A 14,004-nucleotide genomic window follows, 5' to 3' on the forward strand; every position below is an offset into this window, starting at 1 on the left:
ATAAAATAAATATCTCCTATGTAAACTATATAAACTTTAACAAAACACGAGGAAGAGAAATTAGATAGAATAGTGTGCATGAGTGTACCCTCAAGTAAGAGACTCTAACCCAAGATAGTGGAAGACCATGGTACAGAGGCTATGGCTCTACCCAAGACTAGAGAACAATGGTTTGATTTTGGAGTGTCTTTCTCCTAGGAGAACTGCTTACCATAGCTAAAGAGTCTCTTCTACCCTTACCAACAGGAAAGTAGCCACTGAACAATTACAGTGCAGTAGTTAACCCCTATGGTGAAGAAGAATTCTTTGGTAATCTCAGTGTTATAAGGTGTATGAGGACACAGGAGAATCTGTAAGAAAATATGCCAGACTATTCGGTGTATGTGTGGGCAGAAGGAAAGTGAACCGTAACCAGAGAGAAGGATCCAATGTAGTACTGTCTGACCAGTCAAAGGACCCCACAAGTCTCTAGCGGTAGTATCTCAACGGGTGGCTAGTGCCCGGGCCAACCTACTACCATAATTTGCAAATTAAGTCTGTTTGAATCTGAAATGTTAAGGAAAGGATTAACGATACTAACTAGCTATTTAGAAACGAATAAAATCAAGAAAAATCTGTTCCACATATTAAGAAAAGTTTATAAAGATTTTCTCCATAAAAATATAATTTTTTTCTCAGATGTAATGAAAAAATATGAAAATACAATAATGGAAATTGAAATTATTAAAATTGTTATTATTACTGAAATTATTACAATTATTATTAGTATTAATCGTTCTTGAATTGTGTTAGGAAATCCAGCCATTTGAAAAACACAGCTTTAAACAGAAGCAGAATTTCACGAATGTCACCGTCGCAATTTTTTCTGTCACTCCCAGGATTGTAATTTCTGTGGACAGGAAACTGGAATCGAGAGAGAGAGAGAGAGAGAGAGAGAGAGAGAGAGAGAGAGAGAGAGAGATATTCAAATCAATCTCCAATGATCATTCGAGTACAAAGGTCCACAACAGGCCACTAACTACCATAACATTTCTGGTCCTTCCAAAATAGCGGTGTCTGGTATCAATCCTAGGAATGTTTACACCAACCAATATAACAAAGACAACAAATACAGCAGTTTCCAATCCACTGCAGGGCAAATGCTTCAGACATGTCTTTATTCATGTCTGGGGTTTGGCCAGTTTTCATCACCACGCTAGCCACTGCGGATTGGTGATCATAGGAGATTTTCGTTTGATCGCTCACGGCAAACCAACCTGGTATAAGTATCCCTCACTAGTGCATCTTTGCTGATCATGGCACTACGCAAACCCTTTCACAGAGTTTAAGGTATCCCACCAGCAAATAAATGTTCCTAATTCAATAAAAATTTTGAGAAAAATAGTCTCCTATCTCTTAGAACGAAGCATTGTGAAATGTTTGAAGGTTAAAAAAATGTAGGTGTTACAATTGAATGGTGAACAACATGCCCTTTACTGTGTTGCAATCTGCCGGGAATGATGTGTCGAGAGAACGAGCAGCAAACAGCGGTTGCAATGGTCTCCTGCGAAACAGTGACACAATTGAGAACATAAAAACCAACGACATTTTGTTGATTCGCCTCTCCAGCGAGAGGTTCATGTATATATATATATAGATATATATATAATATATATATATATATATATATATATATATATATATATTTAGGTTATACAAATGTATGCATAATAATGATTTTGCACATTTAAACGTGTTTATACATATATTCATATAATCCCGAAATACCTCTTAATATCGAATCATCTCTGCCTAGGGATCAGAGACCACCAGCCTCAATCACCTGGGTCCGAGTTCAAATCCATGGCCGACCAGAAGCTAATATCATAAAGTTAATTCCCCATTAGGTCTCTGATCTCGAGGCAAAGATATTCCATATTAAGAGGTATTTGTGACTCGTTACCATGTATGCATATGTATATATGTGTACCTATATATGTATATGTATCATCATCATTATCATTATCATCAGCCGTAGCTAGTCTAATGCACGACATAGGCCTCAAACATGTCCGTCAACACGCTTCCTTTTTATGGTCTTTCAATGCTAGTCTATGCAAGCAAATCTCCTTAGTTCGTCGATCTATCGTCTTCTTTTCCTTCCCCTGCTTCATTTGTTATTCAGTTATTCTCAATGTCTATCTATTATCTATCATGTTCATATATATATATATATATATATATATATATGTGTGTGTGTGTGTGTATGTGTGTGTAAGTGTGTATGTGTGCGTGCATGTGCGTGTCCGTGAAGCATTACATCACCCGAGTACATTCCAAGAAAGGTTAAGCTGTAGAGTGGAAGAGATGAAAACTTTTTGTTTTGTAAACAATAAATATAAACAATATGAACACGATTATTTTCCCAATCTTTTAGGATATCTTTGAAGCCAGAGAGAGGTTCCTTCAGATTTTGTATGTGAGTAGGCCTTAGGGTACCTTTTGAGAAATACTTTTTGAAAGGTGTCTGTTTGTGTTCTAATTTTCTGTCAGTAATTAATTTTTTTGTTATGCTCACAATAATAATAATAATAATAATAATAATAATAATAATAATAATAATAATAATAATAATAATAATAATAATAATAATAATAATAATAATAATAATAATAATAATAAATAAATAAATAAATGCGTTTGCATATATTTATTTGTATATAAATGTGTGTATGTAGACACACACACACACACATTTAAAAGCTGATCAGATGAAAAGGAGGAACCAGACATATATGGGACGTGTTTAATGTTTTTTTTTTTTTTTTTTTTGGGGGGGGGATGAGTAATCTATTGGTTAGAGATTTAGACAGATCGTCTTCTGTCGTTATGGAAGGATGTTTTATTTAAAAGTTTTCTGGGATGACTTCCTATCAATTTTGGATTATTTTTAATTTTTACGTTTCACTTTTACAAAATGTTTCCATAGACGAAAAAAAAAACTGGAATTAGAGAGATCATCTTTTTTTTTCGTTTCTTAACAATGAGATATGTTTCATATGTATCATTAAGATCAATAAGATTAATATTTTTATTATGATTATTATCATTATTATTATTATTATTGTTATCATCATCATCATCAATATTATTTTTATTATCATCATCATCATCATTATTATTATTATTATTATTAGTATTATTGTTATTATTATTATTATCATTATCATTTTTATTATTATCATTTTATTATTATCATCATAATTATTATTATTATTATTATTATTATTATTATTATTATTATTATTATTATTATTATTATTATTATTATTATTATCAGTGTTGTTTTCTTTTACAATACAGTTCCATAAAGGCAAATATTTAAACCCATAATTTTATATGAGATTTTTAATTGTATTTTTATTAGGCAACTTATATAGGTCAAATGATTAGCGATAAGAAATAAAGAAGATAATTGACATCACTCTTCATCTTTTTTTCCCATATCTACACCAATTCAAATCCCCTATGACATTTACAGTAAAGAACGGTATCTGAATCGCTCGGGGCAAGAAGGACACAGAAATGTAGGATGTAATAAAAGAACTTTTGATATAAGTTGGTGTCCTTTTAAGAGAAGTAGCCACTTTCAAACTGCCATTTTTGACGTAACTTTTCTGTGGAATCAGTTTATTTGTTAATCTCTCTCTCTCTCTCTCTCTCTCTCTCTCTCTCTCTCTCTCTCTCTCTCTCTCTCTCTCTCTTTCTACAAACTGGAATTGAAAAGGTACAACTCCATCTAATGTGGTAATTTCTATACATAAAAATGAGCAAATACATGGAACACACTTCCAGCGGATGTTTTGAACAGTAACAACGTAAACGAATTTAAAAATTAAGTTAGACAAGATCACAAAAACTCCATAAACGTTTAAACTAAATCGCTTTACTCAAGAGCAAATGAAGTCTCTGTAGATGGACTAAAAAGTCTTTGACACATCCAAAATCCTTGTAACTCCTTGTAACTCTCTCAGAGATCATTGAAAGTTTATACACAACTTTGGAAATTCTAGAATTTTTAATGACAGTAACCTAGTTAAAGAGACGCCATTAATGAAAAAATCTGGATGTTGAGGAAGCCCTGTTCCTGACCTACTTACAGTCATACTTTGAGTTTGTGAAAGTTCAACTCTAACTCTAACTAGATCCCCAAAAAGGAATTAAGTAACCACTAATATAAAATCTAGAGATGGAATTGATGTAAAGATAGTAACATCATTTGCTAGTTTATATATGGCAGATCTATCTTAATGTGGTTAATGACCTTAAGATATGTTACATTCTTGATTCATTACTTCTCATATAGTTTATTTATTTCCTTATTTCCTTTCTTCACTGGGCTATTTTTCCTTGTTGAAGCCCTTGGGCTCATAGCATCCTGCTTTTCAAAATAGGATCGTAGTTTGACTAATAATAATAATAATAATAATAATAATAATAATAATAATAATAATAATAATAATAATAATAATAATAATAATAATAAAGTATAAAACCTATCAACTTTAATAGGCTCTAATATACATTTAGTTACATCCCCATTAATGGATTCAGTATCCACTGGTTAAAACCAGGATGGAACTAACCCAAAGGGAGTATCCTCATCTGCATATGCTAAATCCTTGTTGCATTTAAATAGCCATTAATGCACAGCCATCGACAATATTAGCAATTCTCAACTTCACTCTATCTCTCTCTACCCGTTGTTTTTATTATTCGCAATAACCTTTATAAAAATACAATCTACTTTATCACTTTGTGGCGGGATGTTTAAAAAAATAAAAAAAACAGCCCCACACCCAACAAAACAAACTTTCCCCTTCCGTTGTGTAAACCAGACTCTTAGGAGAAATAAAAAGAAAAGAAAAAAAATAAAATAGAATAATCTTAACACTATATTTCTTAAAACTAAACACAACCAAATAAATCACACTTATTACTAATTATAAAATTAACACTGAATATACAAAAAGAGGTAACACCATTCAAATAAACCCCCAAAACCCCTAAAAAACTTAAAATTACGCGCACACCAACACCAAGAGGTTTGTGTTTATAAATACTGTGACACCAACACTCGTCCACAGAAGCCGAACTGTCAATTACGGCACACTACCACAGCTCTGTAATTAACAGATCAAACTCTGTGGAAATTTGCCACAGCTGCCTCCCTGATTAGGGTCGAAGTTATCATCATCCTCATCATCATCATCATCATCATCATCAATCGAAATCTTAATAAACAGGCCAGGTCATCAACGGTTTAGCAGTCCAAAAGAGCAGTCAAAATACAATAAATTCCAGGTCAGGTCAGCAACTATATATCAGCATTCAAAAATGTGTTTTCCAAAGGAGGAATTACGGCCTGTAAATGGAAAAAAGAAAAACACTTACGAACACACCTAGCTAACTAAATTATCGCTCTATAACCAAAGATAAATAATAAACGATTTCTAATATTCAGAATCACCCCTAGCAAACATAAATAAAATGTACTTACTGTCAAAATAAACAAAACACTCCCACGCTGATTGAAAAATAATATAAAATAGTAATCCAGCACTCAAACCACACAACTGCCTCTAGCTGCAGTCAAATCAAAAGAACATTCACCCAAGACAATCAGCAATGTCCTAACCTAGCTGAAACATAAACAAACAATCTCATTTATACCAAAAGTCTTTCTCACAACAAAGAATCAATACACTAACCACCTCTCGCTCGCTGACACACTCTCTCTCTCTCTCTCTCTCTCTCTCTCTCTCTCTCTCTCTCTCTCTCTCTCTCTCTCTCTCTGGATTTGGCAAAAAATAAATACAAATTAAAACAAAAATTAATCATCAACAACTCTTTATCCTGTCAGAAAAAATGCATAACCTCTCTCTCTCTCTCTCTCTCTCTCTCTCTCTCTCTCTCTCTCTCTCTCTCTCTCTCTCTCTCTCTCTCTCTCTCTCTCTCAGCTTCATACCACCAGAGGATATTCCACAACTATGAATAACACAACTAGAAAACTTCATGATATTTAGCTTCGCTTTGTGTCTCTGTGAAGAGGGTTTCTTAGAATGGATTTCTCAGTTTTGAAAAGAGATCATGAAAGACAAATGCTCATTAATGAATATTTTTAAGTCTTAAAGGGGGTATATAAGAAAATTATCTATTGCGATGAACGTAAATAAATTTTAAGAGGTTACCTTTCTTGAAGATGTTCTCTGAAATATTTTTGAAAGGTATTTCCTCCAGGCTTGTTCCAAAAGACAATTCTTTAGGTTATGCATAAATAGTTAATAAAATTAAATTTCGTCTGATAATGACTAAAATAAAACGACAGAAACTAGGAAATCGATAGTATTCATTTTAATATCCGTGTGGGATTAAATAACAAGGTAAAGCACACTTTGTTTCTCCTAAGAGTAGACAAGATTCTATAACTAGTTCGTGTTATTTTCTGACTATTGTCTAACAACGAGAATCAACAAACACTTTTTCACCGATTCCCGAAGACTTGTGGTTATGACTGTTGTGAAAGATTGACTATATCCATAGTTGGAATTATACAGATAAAATGTCCAAAAGTAACCAAGTTAACGTGTTTAAAAAAAAAAAATAATGCTGGTAATCTTCAACAGCCCCGATACATGAGGCAAAAAAAAAAAAAAAAAAAAAAAAAAAACTTTAGAACTGAGAAGTTGCAAATAATTATGAAACCTGTCACCTCGTGAAATGGAAATAAAAGAGCCTAAATCAGTATGTTTTTTTAACCTAACCTAACCTAAGTGGAAAATAATACAAAACAAGAATTATTATTCAGAGATATGCTTTGTAAGGATTTCAGTTTGATACCAAAATAAATAAAACGAAGAATTTAAATCTGATCAATTTATGGACATTTTGTTTATTTTGTAACATTTCAATACATTTTCTTTCAAATAGAAAAAAAGGGAAATGAAAAAAGTGACATTAAATTTTATGTGATATTAATTCAAGTTATACAAAGACAGTTTTTAATGATTGAAGCAAAAATGATATGGATAATTAAAGATTAACATCCAAGAGTAACTACAGTCTCTGCAGAGATTCAGGGCAAAATAAGTCCACTCTCTGATGACGTCATAGCCAATTTCGTTGTGTCCAGCGTTAGCAGTGGTCACAACATATCCCCTTAAAATGATTATAAGTTAGTATAGTTTAAAATTTGGAAGGGGATGTATTGTGACTGCTGCTAATTGGGAGACAGCGCAATTGGTTATGACGTCATCAGAGGGAAGGGCTTATTTCGCCCGGAACATTTGTGGCGACTTTAGTCAGTAGTACAAAGAGAAGTATTGACAACCCAGTTAGACCCACGTTACCGGAATAGGTCGTACACAACCAATTGATCGTATTTCACGACAAAGGGTGAGTAGCAGAAATGAGGAAATAACTTCCTTGTATCAGTACGATTTCTATTGTGAGAGGTTCATAAAATTGGGTCATTTTAGACGTCAACATCATAAACTTTAAAACCTGAAGAAATTCTTTTTTACTGAGTTTTCAAAATGAAGTCGTAAAAAGTTTTTTTTTCTCATTCTTGGCCAAACTCATTTACGTTCTCTGGAATGAGGTAAAAGTCATTCTTAGCAGATAAAATCTATGGTTTTGTTAGTTCATATTTTTTTAGATAATTTTCTTTGTCTCAACAGACAGACAGACAGACAAACAGACAGAAAAAAACCTAAAAGCTATAAGATATAAAATCATAATTTTCAAGATAATGCTTTTAGCTGCTAAATAAATCAAGACGAAAAACGAATTACATTTATTCTTATATTTATTTTTTCTTATCAAAAACTAAATTTTCGTAGGGAATTTTGGGCTCCTAAAACCAATGTAAATGAGAAAAAAACTGCAATTTATTGTTATTTATCTTTATAAATTTACCTAAAATACACAAATGATGTTATTCGCATTGCAGGAGTCTGAAAGTCAGATGCAAAATCATTTTTAAACTCTAATTTCTTTACAAAATCAGAATATATAAATAACCTTACGACAAATGTTTATAGATGACTAAATCTACGCAATCTGTCCCTAGAGGCTCTGAAAATAGACGTTCAAGGAGAGAATCTTTAGGAAATGTATATATGAAGAAGTTATAAAACACATTTAAACTTACCATTGAAAATTATGATAGATCAAACATGTAAAGTATTTGTAAGCCGCTTACAAATACATAGCGATTTCATTAACTCCTTTTAAATTGGTGATTATGCAAATGACTTTTTTAGGGTCCAAACCTCTTCGGTAAACAACATAGATTATTATAACACCCTTAATTGACTCTAATACGGCCGATCAGCAATGCTATAGCAATTTTCAACCGGTTACATAATCTCTCTCTCTCTCTCTCTCTCTCTCTCTCTCTCTCTCTCTCTCTCTCTCTCTTCCACGTTCGCTGGAAGTAAAGTACTGGAGTTAGGATGTGCTGGGTGGAGACAGAAAAGGAAAGCCACAGCTTCCAGTAGTTGAGGCTGTTTAAAGTCGTCCTCCTTAAGTGGAAATATTTATCCTTTAAGGAAATAGAAATGCAAAAATATAAACTTTCTTGATGAATTGTAATTAACCTCCGTAATCAGGCGAGAAACACTTGAAAGGTTAGATTTCCCATAGCACTTTTTTTAAGGATTCTTATTCTTTCTTTTATATAGATCAGAATAATAGATTCTTTATATGTATAGAAATTCTCTGTTTACATTTTTGTATCAGACTTAATTGACAAGGTCTTAATACGAAATTATCCGATCATCTGCTAATTATAAAAGTACAATTAGATAGTACTGCTATAAAAACTAACTTCTTTCTTGTGAGTACCATAAAATCCACTATTAATAAAAAAAAAAAAAAAAAAACTAAGAAGGAAAGACTGGGACCAAATAGCTACGTTTTCATCAAGTTGAACTGTAGAGGAAACAATTGGAGGCATAATATTCCCTACCATTGTAGTTACAACAGCAAGAAATACATCCATTTTTAGTCCACTGCACGACAAAGACCTCAGACATGTCCATATTCATGCTTGGGGTTTGGCCAGTTTTCAGCACCACGCTGGTCACTGCGGATTGGTGATGGTTGGAGACTTTTGTTTGATTGCTCACAATAAATCAACCTAGTATGGGTAACGGTAACTATATAGTACAGCTTTGCTGATCATGGCGAAACATAAACTCTTTCACCACTTAAGGCATCCCCACTCAGAGGGGGAAACTGTTGTTAATGAATATTGAATCATGTTGATCATAACATTCAATAACTTCCAATTCTGAAATATTCCTATCCAGGAAATTCCAACAATGACACTCCATCTTCCGAGACTTAATATTCAAGAGAGATATTAAGATATTAAGATCTTGTCCTATTTGCTGTACGTAAAATATAGGGTCATAGTGATATGTTATGTTTTTCTTTTTATCATTATCGTTATATCTATTTGGTAAGAAAATTGAAAATTGTGATTTTCATTTAATACGAACGAACATCAAGTTGTCTTAAGTAAATCATGAAAATTTAACATGAAATTTGTTCCTATTTAAATAACATAGATGTAGTTTATCTATTTCCTTATTTCCATTCCTCATTGGGCTATTTTTTTTTCCCTTTTGGAACCCTAGGGCTAGTAGCATCCTGCTTTTCCAACTAGGGTTGTAGTGAGCTTCAATTAAATATATTATTCGAATGGACTTTAGTATGCATGAGTTAGGTCTTTTTGTGGTATTTTTTTCATAATTGTAGATCATCAAGACATTATAATCATATTTCTTGGTTGTTTACTAAGGGGTTGTTAGCTCCTTCCATCAGATCCAGAAATATAAATGCTGCATGTACAAAGTGAACACACGAGCAAAACGTGACTTGTGTGAATTTATTCTCTTTTGTGTAATTTTTTAGTAAATTTAAAGTATTTGGCATACCTATTTATCGTCTCTGAAACTTTCTGCATCTTACAGCATAATCACAATATAGATATTATAAATAAATAAAGGAACATAAAAAGAAATACGATTCGCATATGTTTAAGAGACATGCAGTAATTATTTGTTTAGAATACCATCAAAAAGTATAAAAAGCAAAAGATTTCTTCTTGGGAACCAAAGAAAGGTGTAGTGATAAATTATACGGGATACAGAAATATCATTCTTCCTTCCAAAGGGAACTATATAGCCTAAATATGTATCATGTTAAAAAGAAAAGGGTTGCTTAAGTGACCGAGTGTAGTCACATGAATATGAAAAAGGACATTTTAGCAATAAAACAAATGGTTTTCATTAAGAGCCTTATTTAAAACATTAAATACAGACGTTATTCCAAACAAAAATGTAATAATCTGAATTTCCTGAATATGCGGTATATCTAAATTGGACTGGCGTTTTAATTTTCATTTCTCATATTTGTTATTATGAATAACCCAAGATACTTAGGAATAATCTAATGAATATGACGCTAAAGTGAAGTCGATGATAAGACACTCTTGTACAAGTTTACTTACTAGGCATAAACTCTCTCTCTCTCTCTCTCTCTCTCTCTCTCTCTCTCTCTCTCTCTCTCTCTCTCATTTGATTTCGAGTTTTAACATATAGACACCAAACTAGTCTGACTTCACTATTATGAGTGTCCATAAACAGACTATAAATTATCTCTCTCTCTCTCTCTCTCTCTCTCTCTCTCTCTCTCTCTCTCTCTACAAACTGAAATTGAAGAGGTACAACACCACCTAATGTGGTAATTTCTTTACATACAAATTAGCAAATACATGGAAAAGAGTTCCAGCAGATGTAATGAACAGTAACACGGGTAACGAATTTAAAAATAAGTTAAACGAAATCATAAAAACTTAAACGTTTAAACTAAATTACTATACCCAAGAACAAATGGAGTCTCTGCTGATGGACTAAAAAAGGTTTAACACATCCAAAATCCTTGCAACTCTCTCAAAGATCATTGAAAATTTAAACATAACTTTGGAAACTCCTAAATTTTAAATGACAGCAATCTAGTTAAAGAGACGCTATCAATGGAAAAATCTGGTTGTTGAGGAGGCTCAGTTCTTTACCTACTTATAGTCATATACTATGAGTTTAACAAATTGCTATAAAGGGATTCAATTACCACTAATATAAAATCTAGAGATGAAGTTGATGTAAATGGAGTAACATCACTTGTTAGTTTATATATGGTAGATCTCTTCTAACATTGTTAATAATCTTAAGACATTTTATGATATTTATTCATTACTTCTCATGGGTTATTAATTTTCTCATTTCCTTTCCTCACTGTGATATTTTCCCCCCTTGGAGGTCTTGGACTTATAGCATCCTACTTTTCCAAATAGGGTCAGAGCTTGGCTAATAATAATAATAATAATAATAATAATAATAATAATAATAATAATAATAATAATAATAATAATAATAATAATAATAAAGTATCAAAAATATGAAACTTGAATAGGCTGTAATATACATTTAGTTACATCTCTATTAAGCTTTTCAGAAGCCACTGGTCTAAATCAGGATGGAACTATCGCCAAGAGAGTAGCACAATCTGCATATGCTAACTCCCTGTTGCATTTAGATAGCTACTAATGCACAACCATCGACAATATTAGCAATTCTCAACTTCATCTCTCTCTCTCTCTCTCTCTCTCTCTCTCTCTCTCTCTCTCTCACACACACACACACACACAAGCAGCTTCATACGAAAGGATATTCCAGAGCAATGAAGACCAACTTCTCGAAATTTCGCTTCGCTTTGTGACTCTGAGAAGAGGTTTTCCAAGAATGGATTAATTAGTTTTGAAGAGAAATCATACAAGATAATGGCTCATTAATGTATATTTGTAAATCTTCCTTGAAGATGTTCTCTGAAATATTTTTGCAAGCTATTTCCTCCAGGCTTGGTCCGGTAGACAATTCTCTTAGTTATGCAAAATGAGTTAATGAAATAAACCCTTTTTAAGATGATTAAAATTACACTTCGTCTGATAATGACTAAAATGCTACGACAGAATCTATGAAATCGTTTGCATTTATTTTAATATAATTGCGGAATTAGAAAAAGCACACTTAGTTTTTCTCAAGATTAGACAAGATTCTATGAATAGCTCATGTTTTTGTCTAATTATGAAAAATCACCACAAACTTTTACTGTTTCTCAAAGACCAGCAATTATGTATATAAAGGATTAGCTCTGCTCATATTTGTAATAATATAGATTAAATGTTCAAAAGTAAGCAACTTACCTTTTCTAAAAGAAAAATATGCTGGTAATTATTAGGGGCACCGGTACAAAAGGCTTGAACAAGTCCAAGTAATCTTCGGTAGAATTTAAAATCTGCAAATAATTATGAAACATGCCAACTCGCGAAATGGGAACTAAAAGCATCAATCAGGATGTTTTTTTAACCTAAATTGATAGCTTTGTTGAAAATAATACAATACAATAAAAGAATCATTATTCGGTGATATAGTTTGTAACAAGAGATAGAAACCTGAGAAAATAATGGACATTTCGTTTACCTCTTTACATTCCAATATATTTTCTTTCGGATAGAAAAATTTAAATTAATTTTTATCTGATATTTCATCATGTTATATAAAGGCAGTATTTAACAATTATAGCAAAAACAATATGATGGATAATTGAAGATTAACATCCTAGGTAACTATGGTCGCCGCAGAGATTCCGAGCGAAATAAGCCCCACCTCCTGATGATGTCATACCCAATCATGCCGTCTTCCCCGTTAACACCGGTCACACCACATCCCCTTAAAGTGATTATAAGTTAACATAGTTTGAAATTTGTAAAGGGATGTATTGTGACTGCTGTAAACGGGGAAGACAACGTGATTGCCCTTGACGTCATCAGAGGGAGGGGCTTATTTGACCCGGAATCTTTGCAGCGACTACTCAGTCATACAAAAAGAAGTATTGACAAACCAATTCGACCCACGTTACCAGAATAGGTCGTAAATAAACAACTGTTCTTATTTACTACAGAACTTGAGTAGCAGAAATGAGGAAATAACTTTCTTGTATCAGTTCAATTCCCATTAGAAAGGTTCATAAAAAATAGATTAATTTTGGACGTTAACATCATAAACTTTAAAATCCGAAGAAATCTTGCTAAAATGAGTTTTGGAAATGAAATCGTAAGAGGTCTCTTATTCTGTCTTGGTCATAATCTTTTTCAGATAAAATCTATAATCTCATTAGCTTATAATTCTTTTCTAATTTTCTTTGTCTCAATCCAAGAATACTTTTGAATTAGGTACAAACAGACAGACAGACAGACAAAAGCCTAAAACCTATAAAATATGCAATCCTAATTTTCAAGATTATGTTTTTTCTTCCAGCCAAGTAAATCAAGACGGAAAACGAATTTCATTTATTCTTATATATAAATTTTCATGTCAAAAACTATAAATTTTCGTAGAAAAATTTTGGCTCCAAATACCAATGTAAATAAAAAAAACTTGCAATTTATTTTCATTTACCTCTATAGATTTACCTAAAATATCCAATGAATTTCTAATGAAAGTCTAAAGTCCAGATTCAAAATCATTTTTAAACTCCCAGTTCTTTACATAATCCCAGTATATGAATAACCTTACGTAGAATTATTAAAAAGGACTAAAGTTACGTAATGTGTTCCTAAATGCTCTGAAAATAGACGCAAAAGGAAAGAATATTTAGGAAATGTATTTATGAATAAGTTATAAAACACATTTAAACCTACTATTGAAAATCGTAATAGATCAAACATGTAATGTATTTGTAAATCGCTTACAAATACTTGACGAGTTCATTAACTTCTTGTATATTGGTGATTAGGAAAATGACTTTGTTTTTCAAGATAAAATACCTCTTTGATAAGCAACATATATTATTAAAACAGCCTTAACTGGCTCTAATACGGTTCATCACCAATGCTAT

The sequence above is a fragment of the Palaemon carinicauda genome, chromosome 32 (assembly GCF_036898095.1).
Source record: "Palaemon carinicauda isolate YSFRI2023 chromosome 32, ASM3689809v2, whole genome shotgun sequence".
Taxonomy (NCBI): domain Eukaryota; kingdom Metazoa; phylum Arthropoda; class Malacostraca; order Decapoda; family Palaemonidae; genus Palaemon; species Palaemon carinicauda.